The sequence below is a fragment of the Eptatretus burgeri genome, chromosome 11, assembly GCF_056783735.1.
Source record: "Eptatretus burgeri isolate ZD-2024b chromosome 11, Ebu_testis_v1, whole genome shotgun sequence".
In the NCBI taxonomy this organism is placed as follows: Eukaryota; Metazoa; Chordata; class Myxini; order Myxiniformes; family Myxinidae; genus Eptatretus; species Eptatretus burgeri.
In genome coordinates, this window is record NC_140971.1 from 34,940,938 (window position 1) to 34,957,569 (window position 16,632).

Below are 16,632 nucleotides of genomic sequence, written 5' to 3' on the forward strand. Positions count from 1 at the left end.
TATCCTCCTTCCCCCGAGCATCAACAACCCCCTCCTGTTTCCCCCCCCCCGCGCTGAGATAGTGCGAGAAGGGGGCCCCGTTCCCACCCCATACCAGGCAGTGCCAGCGAGGCCCGCGGAGTCGGGGCGCCACCGCCATTTTGCGGCTCATCACCAGACGGGTAGGCTCGACGCGGTCTCGGCCCCAGGCCCGTCTGCCCCCTCATAGTGGAGGGTGGTCCCTTTTTCTTTTGCTTTGAGTATATGTGTTGTCGGCACCGTCTGTGAAGTAAAACTGTATAAGTGTTGCCGTGTGCTCGGTAGTCGGTGGTAGATCTGCATTGTGTCTCACTTTTACATTTGCTTTTTGTGCATTATTGTGGTGTTTCTTCTTTTACATTTGCTTTTGGTGTATAATTGTATATGTGTGCTATCCGTGTGCCATCGCGGAATAAATGTGCTTTATGTTGAACTGTTTTTCCCGTTTCGCTTCGTCTTTTCCTTTATTGAATCTCCATCTTACTTCACGTAAAGGCTTGGTCGTGGGCTAAAACGCCCGATAATTAATCGAACCGTCGGGGTTGACGATAACACCGCTCGGTTATCCCGATAGTACGGAATGGGTCGCTTAAAGTGGCCCGTGTCCGAAGTCGACCTTCGGCGAGGTGCGATCGCCCGGTCTACCCTCCGTGTGGGTACTTAGGTAGGTCGAATTTGGCGAGCAACCCTATCCCACGCGGGGGGCCGATTGGCACGATCGTGGTGAGGCCGAAAGGCCCACCCGTGACTAGTTCCCGGCGTTAGTCCGAGAGGGTCACGACGGGATTGTCCGTCCGGTGGGCGACGTGCCGCGATTCGAGTTACGTGGCCGTTCGCACGCCGGCGGGCGCGAATCCGCAACAATATATATATATATATATATATATATATATATATATATATATATATATATATATATATATATATATATATATATATATATATATACATAGATATCTCAAAAAGTTGTGGACGGATTCGGATGAAACTTGGTGGACAGGTTTGGTGGTGACAAGGACGAGTTGATCCGGTTTTGTTGTAGATCCAAATCCAGATCCAGATGCGAGGATTATTTAAGTCTTTAATTGATTCTTCACCAGTGAGAGACTGGGCCAAAAATGATATATAGCATGATATTTCAAAAATGTAATGGGCCCGATATGTTCTCGTGGATTAGGCATTACGTGGCGGAGTTATGCGCTCTACCGAGTGCCCTGCTAGTTCTGTAAACTCCCTCATGGGAAGTCCTGTCAACTAATTTCCTGTGTTTCATCCACTCTGTGAAATTATTTTCTGACTGATAAAGTTATGGTATGACCATGCATTTGCCCTTGCGGATGAGGATTTGTTTGACCATATACTTCAGTCTGGGTGCCAATGTACATATGCTTAACTTTGTACTATTGTTTGATTTTTTTTCACCTTTTTTATGCATAAAACGGCATCTCTCAAAAGAGATAACAGGCAATCGGCCCCAAAGTAAAATGTTCATTGCATGATCATGCATTTTGGCCCTATGGGCAAGTGTGTATTCATTGTGTGACCATAAACTTTCACCTTTGGCCCAAGGTGCAGGTGTATCAGTTTGACCATGTTATTTGCTGTTGGTGTTAAAGTACATGTGCTTAGCTTTGTTGTGATGTGTTTTTTTTATGACTATCTTTTATTTTGATAAAAGAGGACTCTCTCAGAATCTCTCAACAGATATGACATCCAGGGAGCTTTGAATGTGTCCAAGAGTAGTTGATTACTTATGCTTGGGGTTGGGCTGTTGATTTGTTCATATGAGGCTTGTAAGCACAAGTTGGCTGACTGATGCTGTGGTTTTATGTTGTGGTTAACACTGCATTATTCATTTGGTGGTTTTGTGTTTTCACAAAATGCTGGAATGCGTTTTTAAATATTTTGATGTATTCTACAAGTTCTCTTACAAGGAACCTCAAAGCAAGAGGCCATTGGACTCATCAAGCCATCACAATGGTGGCAAACTTATGGTTGTTTGTCCATGCTCTATCCCTTTTATATGCTGAGCGTCAAGCAAGCAGCATGCAGCATTTTTAAAGTCTTTGATATGACTTGGCCGGGGTCGGTTTCAAACTGCTCTCCTGCCAGACTCAGAATGGATGCTCGAACCTCTACGCCTCCGAGTTTGGTTTGAAGTCTTTGGCAGGACTCACCTGGAGTTAGGTTCTATACAAGTTGTGGCAGTTGGGAATAAATTGAGGAAACTCAATGGTTCTCTAACATGTTTTATTGTGTTGAACACAAACAGGGATGGCAGGATGGCCTCATGGTACACACAATTGCCTCTGAGTTGTAGCCTGAATTTGAAATTGGGCCCAGCTATAAACTGCCACCCGAGCACCTTTCATCAGGTACTATACCACACAGCACATTCACAACACACATATACAATCACCCGTCCATACCGAAACTACCTATTAGTCCTGCCAATGTCCATACGTCTCTATACACTTTGTTTCTTGGTATCTATCCAATTACAGTTTAAATCAATCTACTATAGTATTTCCATTACCTTTCTAGGGATACCATTCCATACATCTTTCACTCAGCGAGTAGTTGGTCCAACTACTTTCTCAGTGAAAGACCCCCGATCTTCCTATATTGTCCTAACTCTTCCATTCTCTACTCTAAGGCTGTGTTCCCTGGTTTTGTCACTTTCTATCCTGCTGAAAATATACACATACAGGACTCAGGGCCCAAAGCTCAATTTTATTTCATTCGGTGCACTAATTAATCGTGAAAACAACCTTCAATCTGAAGAGCACCGATTATGTGATATTTGTGGTCATGTGAATCAGTTTGCCAAGGAGAACACTGTAATTGATTTATTTCTAACATAAATAGAGAAAATAAATGCTTTGCTGTAATTATGTCTTCATTAGAGCCTTCATCTTCATTCGATTGGACTAACCTTGGAGCAAAGAATGCGGTCAATTCATTCGGAGACATTCACTTTCATCCACAGAGGAAACGGATCGGCGTGAACAGATGACAGCAGGAGATGCAAGGTAACACCGTTTTGTTGATTGATTGGTCATTTCAATTCCACATGTTAGGGAACTGTATTTTCAAGTAAGTACTGAAATATAAAACGCATGGTTTTATTTTTACATTTTCAGATTGTTACATTTCGTAAACTTCGTGCATTCCTTATCTTGGTAACTACCATTAAAGGTCGAGGCTCAGGAATGTGAATGCGCTGCTGTGATTGCTTACCTATGACTGGTGACGTCAGTCCACCCTGATTTTTGACGAAAGAGATCGTGACAATGTTGAATGATAGCACCGTGGAATGACGTTGCAGACACCAGACATTTTGCGCTTTGCGCAATACAGACACGGAAACCCTTGCGCAATGAGTTTCACACGTTTCTGATGACTTTTTCTAGACCCTCCAGTCTCTATACCCTAATAATAAACAGGTGCACGCACATGCATACGTGACCAGGTGTAATTTTTAGGCGCGCTGCCAAAAATTTAGTCATGAGATAAGAGCTCTGCTTTCATTACGACTTCTTTAACGGCCTCGATGTCCACCATCCTTGTGGAATGGCTGAAGATTGTGTTTGGCTCAAATATTTTAGTAACTGGCTGGTCAGGCAGATGTTCGACTGAAGGCAACTTCGGCAGGATTTTGGAATTTGGCCAGGGTGCTGGAAATAACTCGCCCAGTCTTTTGAAAATACTTTGTCTACTTTTGATGTCCACCAACGAGTGCTAGCAGACAGGACACCCCGCTTAACGTCCATCCGAGGGATGGTGCACTGTGATGCAATTCCCTGCTTGCAAATCTCCAATCTGACAGTTTATAGTCGGACAAGGAATCATGCCCAGACTCCAACAGCGGTCTCTCAAAGAAGATGTAGCAAAAGTGTGTGCCAAGAGCCAGGAAACAATGCTCTCTCGGTATAATAAAAGGAGAGAAAACTCAATTCATTGACAATACTGGTCAAAATAAAAAGTTGTAATCAAACTTGATTCGACGCAGCAAGAAGAATGGACAGCAAGGAAATCCAAGGAACTTTAACATCGGGGGAAGACATTTGTCCCATCATGCCTGCACAACGTCAACACCAAATATTAATCAAATCTATCAGTTTATCGACTTCATTTCTCTCGGTGGGGGGGGGGGGGGAGGATAAAATATTTTGGAGGGAGGAGGGGGAAAACACGGTGAAGGATGAGGAATGAACAAACTGACAGCACATTAACCTTTTCTGGAGACCCTCTCACAGACCTCACACTTACTCCATATGTATGCAATCACCCATCCATACCTAAGGTATCTCCCATTCCTGTTAATGTCCATGTACCCGTCTATCCTCGATGTCTATTGGTAACTATCGAATTCCAATTTAAACCTATGGACTGTTTCTGCTGTCACTGCCTTTCCAAAGGGACCATTCGATGCATTAACTACTCTCTAAGGGAAAGACCCCTGCCATACTACTGTCTTAACTTTCCTCTTATTACTCCATGCACGTAAAGTGCAAAACAGGGTTTAGAAGTTGGTTTACTTTGTCTGTCTGTCTATCTGCAAGCATCAGTTTATGATCGAGGAACAACTTTATTTCAATTGAACACAAATTGGAACATGAATCAGAAAACAAAGCTGTAGTTTCGCAATACTTTGGCTCTGAATTTGTCCCAATTTTTTTTTTTTTGGTGCATACTCAGTCGTGAGATTAAAAAAAAAAAAATTGTTCTGCCTGTCTGACAGTTCGTGCATCAGCTAGGGGCTTCTCGTGTGCAAAAAAATTCCCCTAAGTTACCAACTGGAATTTTGAAGTTGATCACTTTTTGTAACAGAAAAACTTGGTTACCATTTCCATAACCCGGCAATAAGTGCGAAAATCGTTCCTCTTTTGGGGGTTCCGACGGAGATTGTCGGGCCAATTATTAGGGGTAGTGGAAATGAAAACGACTGTTACTTTGCAGTCTTACACCCTAGAAACATAAACTACCGCTCAAAATGTCGGTCTTGAGACCCTCTTTCATATGATATGCAAATTAGGTTCATTGGTTCAAGAATCAGGTCACTAGAGGTCAAAAGGTCACGAAAATTTGGGTCAAGTGAAAATCTGACCTATCTCTGAAACATGCCCCACAGAACGTGCCACATCCCTATTTTACCCTCTCTGAGGGTCTATCCCATCACCATAGGTGCCAAGGAACACAATCATATGAATAAAGTGGAATTTGTTATAATAGAATGAAAACAGCACAGAATGGAAAGCGGCCGACTTTAATCTGATCACTTTTTGGCCACCGCTTAAGCGATTTCCTGTTGGGAAACTTAAATGGTTATTATGTCACGCCCGTTCACCCTAGATAGACAAATTAGCCCTTAAAATGGTTTGCCTTAGAATACCCTTCCATATGATATTACCCTTATGGAGATTGGGTCAATAATTAGGTCATTAGATGTCAAAAAGTCACGGAAATTGGGGTCAAGTGAAAATTTCTGTGGAAAATGCCCAACAGCACATGCCACATCCATATTTTTGTCCTCTATTGGGGTCAAATTTTTTGGAATAGATACAAAAAATACAGATATGAATGGACAGATATGAATGGAATGTACTTAATGACCACCATAGGGCTGAAACAATAAACAAAAACTTCCACTCCAACATAGTAAGTAAACACATACCAACTGGTGGAATGTGATTCTGGTTTGGAAATGCGTATAAATTTATGAGTCAGTCACTCACTTTCTGACGACACCAAATACATTTTGACATTCTGACTTTTCCGAGTCACTTTGACAAGTGCAAAATGTACAACAGGGATTATTACAACATGCAAGGACATCTCAGGCAAATGTACAACAGGCAAGGACATCTCAGGCAAATGTACAACAGGCAAGGACATCTCAGAGTTCCACACTTTTGACATGTGCAGTGGATTGCAATGTCTTCAGGAATTGGATTGTTCCCTGTGCTTGGGACCAGAAGATCATCGATAAATTCGAAACCAAATTGTCTTGGGTCAGAGGGTTCACATAATGAGAGTAGGGACACCATCTCTTTTGTAGCAAATTAGGCTCTCAAAATGTGCAACGGAATGGCATGATTTGTGGGTGGCAGGTCATCTAAACATGACCGCTTGGCATGATGATACCTGTGGCTTTGGAGCTGGTTCATGGTTTTCATCATTGTTCCTTTCTTAAGGACTTGTGTCAGATAGGCTTCTACTTTATTAATTACTGTATCCAAGTTACCTGTCGCCACTACAAAGTCCTTTAAGTACATCTCTGGATTGGCTATTAGAGCAGCATGCTTGGTTCCAACTTTACTTGTGTAGTCACACCCAGTTAGTGTGTGGACAGTGGGCAAAACCTGACACAAACTTCGTCCAATCCTCTTTGAAAGGATATGTATCGGAATGTATCTTGTCGAGTCACCAACCCCTTCACCCAGAGTTCTTCGAGGCCGTTCACATTCAGCTCGCTCCATTAGAACATCAGCAAAGTGAACACATCCGTGTCTGACGATAGGACTACGATACGATTTTTACCTTGATTAACAGCGTGCATTGCATGTAGTATAATCCTCATGTCAGCCTCTTCTACATTACACTTGAGTTGTGGAACCTCTACAGGTCTCGATGTCATGGACCAACACGAAACGACGATGCTGTCTGGTCCATAGAAATGACTGACTATAATCTCCAACGTCGGAGCACTCCAATTCAGTACCAGCGCCTCTGCATGAATGAGGGATTCAAATTTTGCTTTGTTGACACTGGATGGCCAAAACCTGTCCATTTCTCGAGGGAGAGGGGTTTCCCTGGACACATCATGCAGTTCTATGGGTGACTTCTTCTCTCGCCTTTGCCGCTCAGAATCCTTCAAAGACGTTCCCATGTAGGAATCGAACACAAAATCAATTCTCGAGACACCCTTTGCTCTAGAGACAACATAGCCGAGAAAGGCATCACAGAAGTCACCAAATTTTTTGAACTCTTTGTTTGGATCTTGCGAATGTTTGTCATCACATCAACTACACAGCATGTTCCCATTGAGTCATCAGGTCTCGGTGTTCTTGGGTCCTGGTCACTGAGATGAGCTTCAAGTTCATGGACAATTTCACTTTTAATTGGCTTGGTCATGAGGCGTTCGTCATCAAAGAGAGGAGATGTTGTACACACATCGTACTGCAGGAGTTCCTCCATAGTCCGTCCTCATTTCTTTGCAATCTCTAGTGTACGTTTCATCTGAGCATCTTCTCGCTTGTTGAGTTTTGCTTTTCCTTTGTGTGGGAATGAATTTTTGTGGATTGCAGGGAAGGTTTTAAGGTTGGTGCGATGAATCGTGTCTGACAGTTGAACGGTCTTCTCTATGTATCTTTCTCTACGAAGTTTCTCGTAGGTATCGTTGCCGATTCTTTCCACGTTCAGCAGCTATTCTCTGATATCTTCTGACATGACTTCCTTGATCAAGGTATTGTGGAGCATTTCCTCTTTTGGGGAGAGTGAGGAAGGGATTCTCATTCTTCTCTATGACATTTAATATGGCTTGAATGTTGGCCTCCTCAAACTCGGTTGCTGCTTTGCTGAATGGCCTGTTGACTTCTAACTCATAGGAGGAACAACCTATACCAGCAAGTTATCTGTGAAGGTTTGTGATGGCAAGCATCTCATGATATATCAGTTCCCACTTGGCAACAAACTTCTTCTTTCTTGAACTACCAATTATTCCTGATGCACTTTTCTGGGCTCTGTTGATATTCTGTTCCAACACAAGGTCTGCTCCAACCGCTTTGAAACATCCCATTGTTCATTTTCGTTTAATCGTTAAAGCAGTGGCCAAAAAAGTGATCAGATTGAAAGTCGACCGCTTTCCATTCTGTGCTGTTTTCATTTTATTGCAACAAATTCCACTTTATTCATGATTGTGTTCCTTGGCACCAATAGTGATGGGATAGACCCTCAGAGAGGGTAAAATATGGATGTGGTATGTTCTGTGGGGCATCTTTCAGAAATAGGTCAGATTTTCACTTGACCCAAATTTTTGTGACCTTATGACCTCTAGTGACCTGATTCTTGAAACAATGAACCTAATTTGCATATCATATGAAAGAGGGTCTCAAGACCGACATTTTGAGGGGTAGTTTGTGTTTCTAAGGTATAAGACTGCAAAGTATCAGTCGTTTTCATTTCCACTACCCCTAATAATTATTGGCCCGACAATTTCCGTCGGAACCCCCAAAAGAGGCACCATTTTAGCACTTGTTGCCGGTTATGGAAATGGTAACCAAGTTTTTTTCTGTTAGGGGAAGTGCTCAACTTCAAAATTCCAGTGGGTAACTTTGGGTACATTTTTTGCACACGAGGATCCCCTAGCTGATGCACTCAGTTAAACAAAATTGAAAATCATTCCAAACAGGAAATTTACAGTTACAGACGTCATAGAGGACACAAACAACAAACACGAAGAACTACATTTCGTTTCGTTTAGCAGTACTTCAACAAAATATTACAGCGTTTTACATCATCATGACCAATCAAATTTGCTGCTCGCAGACACTGCCCATGTCCTTGTTTCTAAAGACTGCGTGGGGTAAGGTGTTCTATGAACTCTCTAGTTTATTACCTCCGCCACCGAAGGTGAAGGAGGTTATGTTTTCACCCCTTTCTGTCTATTTGTCTGTGTACAGGATATCTCAAAACGTTGTGGATGGATTCAGATGAAACTTGGTGGACAGGTTGGGTGTGGGACAAGGAAGAATTGTTTCGATTTTGGTGAAGATCCAAATCCGGATCTGGAAACGAGAATTATTTAAGTTTAAAGTGATTCTTCACCATTGAGAGATAGGGCTGAAAACGATGTCGTATTGCATAGCATGATATTTCAAAAATGTATTGGGCCTGATACGATCTCGTCATTCCGTGACAGAGGTATACGCTGCACCGTGTGCCCTTCGAGTTCTGTCACTGTCCATTCTGCTGAAAAAAACTTTCGTTATCTTTAACTCTCTTTCAAATCTCCTCGTAACCGCTGACTTTCTAATATATAAAGCCCTCTCTCCCACTTCTATAAGGAGAGAACCCTGTCTCCGAGAAAAGTCTCTCTCATATGAAGTCCTGTATGCAGACAGAACAAAAATGGAATCAGAAATTATTTGATAACATGAAATATACCATACAAACATTTGAAATGACTATTCACATGAAACTTCCCTTAAGGCCCAGTCACACCTTGATGTTTTAGCCAGCGATGGCAACGTATTAAAATTTATGTAAAACGCTGGCTTACGTTGAACTTTTGATGTTTTTTTTTTAAAGATTCAGACGTATTCATAGCGACTTGGTCTTATGTATAACGCATTAGTAACGGACACAGAACGTTTCGTTGTGTTATAGATAACTTATACCAACGAATGCTGAACCTGTTGTCAGCCTACACAACCGATGCCCAACGATAGTCTAACTTCGGCATAGCGCGTTGCACGCATCGCCGACGATGTCGTGACGTAGCCTATTAAGAGGCTGACGCACAACGATTCGAATCATAACTGCCGTAGAAATGGAAGTGTCAACATCGCGGTCACACCTTGGCGATCTTGCCAGCGTATGCCGACCTAAGAAAAATGTGTCTAAAACGTTGGGGCACGTCAAATACGGTATGAGTAAGTTTGGTATACGTGAGTAGAACGCTAAAGTACGCTATCATACGTCGTAGTAAGTAGAGTACGTCAAGAAATTTTAAACATGTTCAAAATTTTACGACGTACTCGGCGTATGGCACACGTTCCGCATGCGATGGGGATAAGTTTTACACACGATATGTGGACGCTTACACACGTCCACAAAGGCTACTTATAAGCTACTCATAAGTCGAAACACGTCGCAGTAATGTCTTTTTTACGCGAAACTTATTTCTAACTTATGTTTGACGTGCTTTGAACCAATTCTTTACGTAGTCCCAACACACATTGACGTATGTAGATGTATTCCAATGACGTCTTCTGGTCGACAAAAAAAATAAATGAACGTGTTTCTAACTTACAACTGCCATATAAAGACGTGTTCCCAGCGGTTTTGGGAATTGGTATATAAAAATGGTGTTCATAAAAGGGGAACCCAACAGTGTTTTCGAGTTCCTTTTTGAGTTGATGTCCATGTCAGCAGTAACAGTATCAGTATCAGTATCAGTATTAGTATTAGTATTAGTAGTAGTTTGTTCATGTTGGCAGTAGTAGGTGAGTGTCAGGGGGAGGGTGTAGGTTATGATGGATCCTCCTTGCGTCCGCGTGTCCACGGGTAGGAGACATCTTTTCACCATTGTTCGAAGTTATTCGCGGCTAATTTTTTATGGGGCTTTTTCAACAATGAGCTATGGCTTGTTTTTACGATTTAGATCTATTCATAAGGGGTTGGACAAATGCACAATGAACTAATAATGTGCATAGAGCGCTTCGATAACTTATAGATACGGTATACCAACGAATAATTATCGTGTAGCCGGCGTTCACAAACTATGCCCAACGATAGCCTAACTTATCCATATCGTGCGGCAGTTTATCTTTGCCGGTGACGTGGGGTTTGCTATTCATAGGCTGCCACTCAACGATTTAAATGGCTGCATCTCCACTATTGAAAGTAGGCGCTTGCGCTCAACAATTGGATTTTTTTTACACTCAACGACTTTTAAACGGTACCACTCAGCTATTTTCATTGTTTACAATGAACGATTTAAATTGCTGTCACTCGCCTTTGTTTTTTGACGCTGGGGTTTGGAAATTTGAAGCGTTTCTTCTGAACGTGTTAAAACGCTCAAACTCGACTATTTTAAATAGACACTGCCGATGGACAATTGGAATCATAGCCAAGCTAGACATCGAAGTGTGAACATCCTCGTCATGCCGAAGAAAAGTTTGAAGAATGCTGTAAATAAGTGTCCTGGCCATGGCCGTGGACGCTGACGCAAGGACGATCCATTATACCGACGTCTTTCAGCCTATGAGTAACTTAAAAGTAACGTCTGTCGACGTGTGGCAACGATCGCGTAACGTGCCAACAACACGTTAATCATAGGTTAGAAATAAGTTTCGGGTACGCTAAACATTACCTCGGCGTGTCTCAGCTTATGATTAACTTACAAGTAGCATGTGTTGACGTCTGTCAACGATCGCAGACCGTGCATACAACTTGTGGCCAGCGTAGCGGAACGTGTGAGTCATACGCCGGCATACGTCGTGAAATTTCAAGCATGGAAAAATTTGAGGACAACCGAAAAGTACAACGTTTAAAGCCAACGTACAACGACGTATGGCAGTGTTTTTCAACGTGCTCTCAGTGTTATCAAAACTTACCCATAACGTATTCAACGTGTGCCAGCGTTTTAGAAAAAAAATTCAAAAATCGGCATACGTTGGCTAAAACGTCAAGGTGTGACTGGGCCTTTAGGGCCCTGTCACACCTTGACGTTTTAGGCAGCAATGGCAACGTATAAAAATGTATGTAAAACGTTGGCGTACGCTGAAATTTTGATGTTTTTTTTTTTTTTTAAGTTTTTGGCGTATTCATAACGTGTTGGTCGTTTGCATAACATATTAGTAACGGGCACAGAACGTTTCGTTGTGTTATACATAACTTTTACCAACGAATGCTTACCTTGTGGTCGGCGTTCAAAACCTATGACAAATGATAGTCTCACTTACCCTTTGCGCGCTATACGTATCGCCGGCGAACTCGTGGCATAGCCAGTTAAGAACTTGCCGGACGCCGATTGAAATCAAAACTGCCTGAGAATTTGAAGTGTCAACATCGCAGTCACACCTTGACGATTTTGCCAGCATATGCTATTCGATCAAAAATCTATTTACAACGCTAGGCACACGTCAACTACGCTATAGGTAAGTTGTGTATACGTTTAGAGTATGCTGGAAATCATTGAAGTACGCTGGCATATTACCTAGTCCGTTTGATACGTCGTGAAATTTCAAGCATGCTGAAAATTTTAAGACCTACTCGACGTAAGGCTCACACGTTTCGCATGCGTTGGCATCTGTTCCTAGCACGTTCCGCGATCGTTTAAACACGGCGAACACACGTTACTTGTTGGTTACTCATAAGTCGAAGCACATCAAGGTAATGGCCAACATACTTGAAACCAAATTTCTAACCGATGAGTAACGTGCTTTGAACAAATAAGTAGCGTTAGCTTCGCCTATGTTTAACGTGCTTGGAAACTATGAGTAACGTGCATTGAAACTATGTATAACTGGGATTGAACCAATGACTGGCGTGCTATGGACGTAAGAGTAACGTGTGTTTAACCTATGAGTAGCATGTTTTGAACCTAAGTAAAACGTGCTTCTAACCTTTGAGTAACATGCTATGGACCTATTTGTAACGTATGTAAAACGCACATTGTCGTATGTAGACGAATTAAATTGACGTCTTCCGGACAACCATAGAACTTACTGAAAGTGTTTCTGACTTACATCTACCGTGTACTGGCATATTGGCAGTGTTTAGGGGAATTGGTATATACTAATGGGCTTCACAAGAGGAACCCGTCAGTGTTCCAGACTCCATGGTGAGTAGATGTGAACGCCGGTAGTATCAATAGTAGCAGTACTATTACTAGTAGTAGGTGTGCGTGACAGTAATAATAGTAGTAGTAGTTGTAGTGGTAGTTGCATTGGTAGTAGCTGTATGTCTATGTCAGTAGTATATGAGCGTGATGTGGAGGCTGTGGGGGATGATGGATCCTCGTTGCGTCATAGAATAGGAGAATACTTTGCACCATTGTTCGATGTTCTGAAAGGGCTAATTTTTTTTCCTCATTCCGAAGATGAAATATTTCTTTGTTTTACTATTGAAATTATTAAAAAAGACTTTGACAAATTCATAATGTACTAGTAATGAACACAGAACGCTTCGATAACTTATAGATTAGTTATACCAACGATTGCTTATCGTGTTTTAGGCGTCCACAACCTATGCCCAACGATAGTCTAGCGTATGCATAACGTGGGAGCGCATCATTTACGATTATGTGACGTTTGCTATCCATTGACTGCCACTAAACTATTTTAATAAACGGCTGTCACTCGCCTATTGTTTTTTGACGCTGGTGCAAGGCAATTCAAATCGTTTCCATTGAAAGAGTTAAATCGCTTCCACTGGACTATTGAAATGATTTCATAATAATCCTTGGTTATCCTTGGACCCACTCTGGCTAGCAGCTCATCGAACATAGCTGGGGGCATTCGCAGGAAGTTGATGAAGGATGCTTGGTCCTCGTTCCGGAGTTCCACCATGAGCTGGTCATATATACCATAATGGCGTCACCTCCCGATCCATGGTTCACGTCTTCTTCTCCGGGCTCTATTGGCACGCAACTGGTGCAGTGTCAACTCGATGAGGTCATGTTGATGTTCGAGGACAGGTAGGTATTGTCGTCTCAGCGTTGCCGTATCCTCCATCTCTCGGAATGACAACGACATGTACTCACCACGAAGTCGAAAAAAAGACAGGGTCTTCCTGCGAAGGCCCTTTTTATATACCAATTTCCCTAATCGCTGTGAATACGTCATTCTATGTCGGCTGTTTGTTAGAAACGCATTCAGTAAGTTCTGTGGTCATCTTGAAGACGTCAAATACGTCTACATACTTATTTGTGCATAGGACATGCTCTACAACTAATTCCCAAGCACGTTACTCATAGATTATAAATAAGTCACGGGTTCCCTAAACATTACTTTGATGTGTTTCGATGTATGAGAAACTTTCTAGTAGCGCGTTGCGAGCTGTGAACAACGTTCGTGTAGCGTGCTTATAAAACGTTACCTATAGTTTATGAATAAGTTTCGGGTACGCAAATGTTACCTCAACGTGTTTCCACATATGAATAACATATAAATAACGTGTGTCAACGATCGCATAACGTGCCTAAACCTTATGGCCAGCGTAGCGGAACGTGTGAGCCAAACGCCGAGTACGTCGTGAAATTTTAAGCATACGAAAATTTGAGAAAAACCACAAAGTTTAACGATTAAAGCCAGCGTACAACGACTTATGGCAGTGTTTTTCAGCGTGCTCTTAACGTATGCAGAACCTACCCATAACGTATTAGACGTGTGCCAGCGTATTAGGCAAATTTTTCATAAATCGGCATAGGTTGGCTAAATCGTCAAGGTGTGACAGCCCCTTTAAAGCCACTCAGGTTATTATTATCATGGCAGACAGCCTGAAGGAAAATATCAACCTTAAGGCCCAGTCACACATTGACGTTTTAGCCAGCTTATGCCGATTTTTGGAAAATTTGTCTAAAACGCTGGTACACGTCGAATACGTTATGGGTAAGTTTTGATAACATTGAGAGCATGCTGAAAAACACTGCCATACGTCGTTGTACGCTGGCTTTAAACGTTGAACTTTTGGGCTTTCCTCGAATTTTTTCATGCTTGAAATTTTACGACGTATGCCGGCGTATGACTCACACGTTCCGCTACGCTGGCCACAAGTTGTAGGCACTTTATGCGATCGTTGACACACGTTGAAACACGTTACTTGTAAGTTACTCATAAGTCGAACACGTCGAGGTAATGTTTAGCGTACCCGAAACTTATTTCTAACCTATGAGGAACGTTTTGTAAGCACGCTACACGAACGTTGTTCACACTTTGCAACACTTTACTTGAAAGTACTACTACTACTACCAACATCGACATCAGTAAATTCTCTCCAACTACTCCTACTACTACTAGTAACATCGACATCACTAAATTCTCTCGAACTACTACTACTACTACTACTACTACTACTACTACTACTACCAACATCGACATCACTAAATTCTCTCGAACTGCTACTACTGATACTACTACTACTACTACTAACATCGACATCACTAAATTCTCTCGAACTACTACTGCAACTACTACTGTTACTACTAATACTACTACTCCTAACATTGACAACACTAAATTCTCTCGAACTACTATTACTACCAACATCGACATCACTATATTCTCTCGAACTACTACTACTACTACTACTACTACTACTACTACTACTACTACTACTACGAACATCGACATCACTAAATTCTCTCGAACTGCTACTAATACTAATACCAATACTATTACTACTAACATTGACAACACTAAATTCTCTCGAACTACTACTACTACTACTACTACTACTACTACTGCTACTGCCATTGACATCTACTCAACATGGAGTCTGGAACACTGACGGGTTCCTCTTGTGAAGCCCATTTGTATATACCAAGTCCCCTAAACGCTGCCAATACGCCATTATACGGTAGCTGTAAGTTAGAAACACGTTCAGTAAGTTCTGTGGTCGTCCGGAAGACGTCAATCAAATTCGTCCACATACGCCAATGTGCGTTTGAGATACGTTGCACATAGGTTCAAAGCACGCTACTCATAGGTTCAAAGCACGTTACTAATAGGTTCAAAGCACGTTACTCGTAGGTTAAAAATTAAGTTTCGGGTATGCTAAACATTACCTCGACGTGTTTCGACTTATGAGTAACTTACAAGTAACGTGTGGCCGACGTGTGTAAACGATTGCGGAACGTGCCGAGAACTTATGCCAGCGTATGCGGAACTTGTGAGCCATACGTCGAGTACGTCGTAAAATTTTCAGCATGCTTGAAATTTCACGACGTACTCGACGTACCACGTAATATGCCAGCGTACTTCATTGTTTTTCATCGTGCTCCCAACGTATACACAACTTACCCATACCGTATTCGACGTGTTCCAGCGTTTTAGACACATTTTTCATAGGTCGGCATACGCTGGCTAAATCGTCAAGGTGTGACTGCGATGTTGACACTTCCAATTTTCAGGCGGTTATGATTTAAATCTGCGTGCGGCAGGTTTTTAACAGAGAACGCCATGAGTTCGTCTGCGATACGTGCAGCGCACTATGGCTAAGTTAAACTATCGTTGGGCATAGGTTGTGAACGCCGACAACAGGCTAAGCATTCGTTGGTATAAGTTATCTTTAACACAACGAAACGTTCTGTGCCCATTACTAATACGTTATGCATACGACCAACACGTTATGAATATGACCAAAACTTTTTTAAAAAACCTCAAAACTCCAGCGTACGCCAACGTTTTACGTGCATTTTTATACGTTGCCATTCCTGGCTAAAACGTCAAGGTGTGACTGGGCCTTTAGTGGCTTTGAGGGAAGTTTCACGTGAATAGTCATTTCAAATATTTGCATGATATATTTCATGTTGTCAAATAATTTCCAATTACATTTTTGTAGCCTTAAAGAAACAACAAAAAGGGCCAAAACAATGATCAATGAAGCAAACGGTGTAAATCTACCAATTGGTAGAAGTTGGGTACATCTACAGATCTCATATGGAAGCAATCACTCGCGTTACTGAAACCATTTTAAACACAAAGACACATTACCTTAATGAAAATCTTACAAAAGGTCAGCATTAGAATGCAGGAAGCATGCATAAAAATACATGTCTGATGTCAACGTTACATTAACGGTGTACTGGCACAACAAGGTTGACCGACATAGTTTTCATAGGGCATTAGGGTGCATGACAAATGTCATGCATGTACAGAATGTTTG

The 16,632-nt window shown here is 42.0% G+C and overlaps 1 long non-coding RNA gene across 1 annotated transcript in view; it reads left to right on the top strand.

Moving 5' to 3' along the window:
- The first annotated feature begins 1,040 nt into the window (after window positions 1–1,040).
- Window positions 1,041–16,632, top strand: part of LOC147016842 (uncharacterized) — a 26,024-nt gene continuing 10,432 nt past the window's right edge. Inside the window, exons 1-2 of the long non-coding RNA XR_015049210.1 lie at window positions 1,041–2,393; window positions 2,925–3,050. This is a non-coding gene — a long non-coding RNA (uncharacterized LOC147016842). The remainder of the gene's footprint in view (window positions 2,394–2,924; window positions 3,051–16,632) is intronic.